We start from the raw sequence: 7500 nt of genomic DNA on the forward strand, positions 1-7500 counted from the left end.
AGTCCTTAAATACAATAGTGAACATACAAGACAACTTGTCTTTTATTAGTTAGTAAGCAAACAAAGGCTCTTAATAAGTCTGCTGACGTATGCAGTAACATATTGTGTCATTTATCATTCTATTATTTTGTCAACATTATTAAGTGGTAGAACATTTATTATTAATCTACTTGTTCATATACTGTTAATATCGGCTTACTTTCTCTTTTAACATGTTCTATCTACACTTCTGTTAAAATGTTATAATCACTTATTCTTCTGTTGTTTGATACTTTACATTAGTTTTGGATGATACCACAAATTTGGGTATCAATCCGATACCAAGTCTTTACAGGATCATACATTGGTCATATTCAAAGTCCTCATGTGTCCAGGGACATATTTCCTGACTTTATAAACATAATATACATTTAAAAAAAGGAAAGAAAATGATGTGATGCCAAAAAAACATTGACGTAATCATAGTAGTATCGACTAGATACGTGCCTGTACTTGATATCATTACAGTGGATGTCAGGTGTAGATCCACTAATGGCGTTTGTTTACATTTTGACGCCGGTGAGTTACGGTGTGTAGTGAAGCATGTTCAGCTATTCCTCGTCCTGCAGGGATGATACTTGTAAGAAACTCACTTTATTTGTCGCCATGGAGGTGAGGATTAGGGATTTAGAAGTAGCTAAAAGACTGCAGACGGCGGATGGACTTTAGCCGCTAGCGAGCTAGCCATGTCTTAAAGCACCTCTTCCTGAAGGGCGTTTCAGTGTTATAACTTCACCTTTATTGTTAGTTTTTAAGCCAAAATACGTCCGTTCTCCCTTTTCTGTCTACACACTGTGTCTGCTTGTAAGTACTCCGTGATTGTGTGCTGCCGAACATGCTCGTCTGCTCGTAAACCAGCAATGACACGACGTGACGCGCGTGGGTGCAGGAACGGTACTTTTCAGAGACTGTATAGTACCAAAAATTATTCATTAGTATCGCGGTACGATACTAATACCGGTATGCCATACAACCCTACCGCTTACAAAAGTCCACAATAACTAAACCAGTGGTGTGTCGTCAGGGCCAGCAAGGCCTTCTCTGCTGGCCTAACATAACCAGAAATCATGATCATAATTAAAGATACAATTTTTATTTTTTTAATTTTCCCTAAATATCTAAAATTATTCACATTCTCTTCATGTCATATTATGCTCCTTCCAGTGCTGTTGTTGTTAGTTTTAGTTTGTATCCAATCAGAATTCAGCTAGCTTATGTTGCCATGCTGTACCAAATCTGCCAGACGCCTTCAGAATCAACAATGCGGGCGTCCGTGCAATGTAAGTGAACGGGGACATACAGTTGATAGACAGTTACGATAGCCAATCAGATCACGAGTTGTTGTCAGTAAAACCTTCTAGATGGCCTCACGTTGAACGTGACATTTATGCGTCCTGTGATTGGATACTCATTGGGGCCGTTAGCGGATGAATTGGAGAACACATAGAGTTGATAGACAGTTGCAAAAGCCAATCAGATCACGAGTTGTTGTCAGTAAGGCCTTCTAGATGGCCTCACGTTGAACGTGACATTTACGCGTCCTGTGATTGGATACTCATTGGGGCCGTTTGAGGATGAATTTGAAAACACATACAGTTGATAGACAGTTGCGATAGCCAATCAGATCACAAGTTGTTGACAGTAGCTGTTCTGTTACAACTAAAAGTTGTAAACTCTTGTTCATGCTTGTCGTTTAATTAACATTGTTACATGTGTATTTGTCGCCATCATGTGGTTAGGGAAGTTAATATATCTTTGATAAGTGTGTACTTTGAATCAAACTCTATTGACCGGAAGTTCCATAAGCCAAGCAGAGAAATGTACGGTGTATGTTTTAATTGGGGAAGCACGGTGGGACAGGGGTTAGTGCATGTGCCTCACAATACGAAGGTCCTGAGTAGTCCTGAGTTCAATCCCGGGCTCGGGATCTTTCTGTGTGGAGTTTGCATGTTCTCCCCGTGACTGCGTGGGTTCCCTAAGGGTACTCCGGCTTCCTCCCACCTCCAAAGACATGCACCTGGGGATAGGTTGATTGGCAACACTAAATTGGCCCTAGTGTGTGAATGTGAGTGTGAATGTTGTCTGTCTATCTGTGTTGGCCCTGCGATGAGGTGGCGACTTGTCCAGGGTGTACCCCGCCTTCCGCCCGAATGCAGCTGAGATAGGCTCCAGCACCCCCGCGACCCTGAACGGGACAAGCGGTAGAAAATGGATGGGTGGATGTTTTAATTGCTGATGCGTTATAATTTATTTTTAAATGCGCCAGAAAATAACCAGTTTTGTACACTTTTGATGTGATTCAATGCCCAGTAGGGTGTACATGTGTTCCTGTATAGTATTTCTCCAGCAATGGTCATGTGGTGACATCAATTATGGTATTTTGAGAGGTAATCATTGAAGTCAAAGATCCCTGAAGGCCTAGGTGGGAAACGCACGGCCCGCCACTGAACGAAACAAAACTAAAACCTCTACCATCTACTACTCTTTTAAATCCCTTTTTTCCCCTCAAAGTCCTGTTTCCAGTGAATTATTCCCTGAGTTTGTAAACATGAACAAAAAACCCCCCCAAAAAAAACACGTTTTCTGCAGGCGAGCTACTTTTCAATTGACCAAGTCAAAGGGATCTACCTCATTCATATATATCATTTATATTTATTTATTTATGAAAGAGACATTTTTGTTAACAGCTTAAAAGTGTTTAATGATAATACAAGCCTGTTTAACACATATAGATTCCTTTCTTTCATGAAGACAAGAATATACGTTGGTGTATTACCTGATTCTGATGACTTGCATTGATTGGAATCAGACAGTAGTGTTGATAACGTCCACATTTTCAAACGGAGGAGAAAAAAAAGTCCTCCTTCTGTCTAATACCACATGAAAGTGTTGTTTGTCCAGCTTCCATACTCCTTTTTATACACTTTTTGAGACTCGAAATGTGCAGTCATTTAGTCTTTGGAGTTTTGACGGCAGGTATACGGCGCGAGAGTCTGTTGAAATAAAAAATGTTTCTCGCTTTCCTGTCGATCATTTCTTCTTAAAAATGAGCTGGCAGCAGCCAGCGTCATCTCACAAGACCCTCGGGTGCCGTGAATGCCAATCAAGTGACGAAAATGACGTCTTTGTGAAGATTGATGATCGCTCATTTTTACCGATCGACCGGTAGCTCACGATCGACGTAATGGGTACACCTGGTCTAATGACTCTAGTATCAACCATATACTGACACTAGCAACAGTTGTTATAATATCCTCTTTCTTGACTTGTAAATTGTTAATTTCATGTTAATAACTTCCTACTTTAGTTTAAAATTGATGAAGCACTTATTACTTGATGTTGTTTCAAGCTAGCTTAGCGGTTAGCTTAGCAATTAGCATGCCGGCTCCTGGCTTGCTCTCTTAGTGGGTTACACATGTTTTGTCCTCCAGAGAGAACGATACTTGATAATAATACAAACGTACTTCGATACTAAGAGAAGCAGTTTATTTGCAGCAATGGTTGTGAATATTATTAGCTTAGCGGAGAGGTGCCATACTGTGTATGGAAATACACAATTGGCTGCTACCTTGACAGCAGAGGGACTAAAATGATCATTGTCAGCCAGAGGGGATTGGCATACAAACGGCAAATGGCGATCACATACTTTTTCAAAAATATTTATACTCCAAAAACCATAGGGTGTGCCTTATTGAAGTGAGAAAATCAACTGTTTGGATGCAATCCTACTGTCAAAGCACAGTGGCACAGCATTAGACGGGCAAACACTCCTTTGGGAACAAAAATATACAGATTCTGGACTGGGAGGACGGATGGTACGAAAGAGGAGTGAGGGAAGCTATCGATGCCAAGGTTGAAAAACCATCCCTGAACAGAGGAGGTAGTCTATGACACCATCTGTCTCTCACATACAACACTGTCCTTTCAACCATTCCTAAAAGACTCTGCAATTTAACTTCCAACAAATAACAGGAGTTACAAAAATTATTTTCACAGAAGGTGACCAGAGTGCCATTTGTGCCATTTCTTAACAACTGAATGGAATGCTAACGTGGGTGATTACGACTATTTTGGACTGGTAGTAGTCGATCCACGGCGAACGTTCTGCCACACAATACCTCAATACTAACGAGGGGAAATTACACTTCAATGACTCGTTGGCTTTGACAGTTAGGATTGCTCGTTTGCATCAAAACAGTTGTTTTTCTCACTACGATAGGGCGGAACCATCCTTGCCCAGGCACACCCTCCTGGTTTTTGGAGTAAAAATATTTGGCACCAGCCGCTGGACTACAGCTGACCAATCCAAGTCCAAGACTAGATCTGAACAATCTACGTCTATAAGTATGAACTGATGAAGCCTACTGAGGTATTGGCACCAGCCGCTAGACTAGATCTGACCAATCCAAGTCTAAGACTAGATCTGACCAATTTAAGTCTGTTAGGATGAACTGATGAAGCCTACTCGGATGAAAGGCGAAACGTCTTCTAAGACAAACCAAACAGTCCAGTTGCGATCGTTTATACGGCCTCAGATTACAATACAATTTTGCTTAAAAAAAATTATCTAATGTAGTCCCTTGTTTATCACGACCAATTAGTTCCAGGCTTGACCGTGGTAAATTAATTTCCACGACGTAGAAATATTATTCATAAATCGAATATAGTTTTTAAACAAACTTATATAGTCCTCTAAGTATGAAATAGCACCCTTATAGCCACTTTTACACTAGTTTCACCCATTATATTAAACTTGAGTGTGATTTACTGTAGATTACAGTACTCGCCCGGAGGATCCTCCAAGCGTCATTGCCACGGCCAATAAAACATGGCCACTACGTGGAAATACTTTGTTACATCCTGGGTAATTACTCTCCAACTGGGCTTCCATGTGCCGAACCCACGGGCGTAAGTTGTTCTGCCAAAAGTTGGCTTGATTTGACAGTCACAGCTATACGATCATTAGCTGTGTTGTTAGCATTTTGTGTTAGCATTGCGTTTCCTGCGTTGGCATTCAACATACATCGCTCACGTCGAAACCGTGTTATTGACGAAGATAAAGTGTATATTAAATCAACAGAGTTGATTTCTACTTAGCACTGCTGATAGCAGTTTTGCTAGCATTAAGTGGCGCGCCAATACTGCTACGTTCCGCTATTGTCTTTTGGACATTGCTCGTGTTCAAAGCTCACCAAAGTGGAGACGTGTTATTGTTGAAGCAGGAGTTGAAGAGGAAATGCATCAACAAGTTGGTCATCCAAAAGATGGTCAACTTTATTGTCTTGATGATTATAGCGCTGACATTAGCCGCCATGTTGTTAGCATTGTTCTCCCTTATAATCCGGGAAATGGAAGTCCCGCTGGGTAACTATCTTTATCGATCACCACAACATAATAGATAATAAGACAAATATTGCACTATTAAAACTATACATACAGTATAACACATAAATAAGATTTATTTTAGACTTAGACTTAGACAAACTTTATTGATCCACAAGGGAAATTGTTCTTTAACACTTTATCTAGTCCAAAATGATGTGGAACAGGGTTGTGTTACCCGCAGTTTGAGATTTTTTGGCCCGCCGCATATTGTCAAAGTAAAACAAAACAAAAAAACAACAGTAAAATGTAAGAAAAACGAGCTAAAAGACGTACAGCAGGGGTGTCAAACTTGTTTCCATTGAGGGCCACATTGCAGTTATGGCAGCACTCAGAGGGCTGCTTGTAGCAGTAAATAATATATGAATACACATGTATGAGGATTTGCCTCATGATATTATTACACAATTTGATTATTATATATTTTTTTACATACACAGTGACTTTTGCGGTCAAAATATGGCAGCTCAGTTGCCAAAATTTTACTGTACAATTTAGGATGTTTTTTAAATTGTTTATAGCATATTACTATACATGGAAAAATGGTACCAGTGCTTTTTCACAGTATAATTCTGCCATTTTTTTAACCGTAAAATCCATGGTCGCTGTTGCTACAGTACATTACTGCAAATGGAAAAAACAGTATTATTTTTGGTAACACTTTAGTATGGGGGACATATTCACCATAAATTAGTTGCTTATTAAACTAACAAAGACTTAATTTAGAGTTATTTGGACACTAGGGGAACATATAAGGGTTAGGGTTAGGGTTAGGGTTAGGGTTAGGGTTAGGGTTACTAAATGGTAAATGGTAAATGGGTTGTACTTGTATAGCGCTTTTCTACCTTTTTTTAAGGAACTCAAAGCGCTTTGACACTATTTTCACATTCACCCATTCACACACTGATGGCGGGAGCTGCCATGCACGGCGCTAACCAGGACCCGTCAGGAGCAAGGGTGAAGTGTCTTGCTCAAGGACACAACGGCCGTGACTAGGATGGTAGAAGGTGGGGATTGAACCAGTAACCCTCAGATTGCTGGCACGGCCACTCTCCCAACTTCGCCACGCCGTCCCCTTATTTATAAGCAATAATTCTGAGGTTATTGAGGGAAGACTCTTAGTTAATGGCTTACTGGTTGTATAATAAGGCCATGCAAAATAAGGCATTAATAAGTACTTAATAATGACTAATTAAGAGCCAATATGTTACTAATTTGCATGTTAATAAGCAACTAATTAATGGTGAATATGTTCCCCATACTAAAGTGTTACCTTATTTGTTTTTTTACAGTAAAAGTCTGACAATTGAGCTGCCACTATTTACCGTAACATCTATTGTCTATTTACTGTTTACAATTTCATGGACATTTAAAAATTAACTTATAATTTAACAGAAACATGTTTGGCATGTGTGTTAATATAGTGATTTTTGCATTGCTAGACACTGTATTTTTGCAACTGCTAGACACAGTATTAAAGTTTTAAAAAAAAATATACAATTGCATGCGGTACATTTATTTTTTTTGTCACAATGGAAAAAACTAATACATCTAGCAAGAAAAAATAAAGTACTTTACTGACACATTATTTCCAGGCTTTCGCAGACCGTATAAAATGAATGCGGCAGGCCAGATCTGTTTGACACCTGTGATGTACAGTAATTAAATGAGCTGACATAAAATGTTGTCTTTAAATAAATACAATGTCTGTGAAGCTGCAATATTTGAAGCGCAATGTGGCGAGGGACGTCTGTACTGTATATTTAAAGAAAAATATAAGGTAACACTTTAGTATGGGGAACATATTCACCATTGATTAGTTGCTTATTAACATGCAAATTAGTAACATATTGGCTCTTAATTAGTCATTATTAAGTACTTATTGATGCCTTATTCTGCATGGCCTTATTATAACCCTAACCCCAACCCTAACCCTAACCAAATAACTGTAAATTAAGTCTTTGTTACTTAGATTATGTTCCCCATACTAAAGTGTTACCAAATGTATTAGCTGTGGGCCACAAATGGTACCCCTGCTCTAACAGCTCACACAACCATGATGTTATTGGTGACCTGTAT

General features: G+C 39.3%; 1 protein-coding gene across 2 annotated transcripts in view; it reads left to right on the forward strand.

The window, feature by feature from the left end:
• cpz (carboxypeptidase Z) overlaps positions 1–7500 on the forward strand; it is a 40402-nt gene that overhangs the window by 23822 nt on the left and 9080 nt on the right. The gene's annotated exons all lie outside the window — the stretch shown is intronic.

This window comes from Entelurus aequoreus, linkage group LG22 (genome assembly GCF_033978785.1).
Source record: "Entelurus aequoreus isolate RoL-2023_Sb linkage group LG22, RoL_Eaeq_v1.1, whole genome shotgun sequence".
NCBI lineage: Eukaryota > Metazoa > Chordata > Actinopteri > Syngnathiformes > Syngnathidae > Entelurus > Entelurus aequoreus.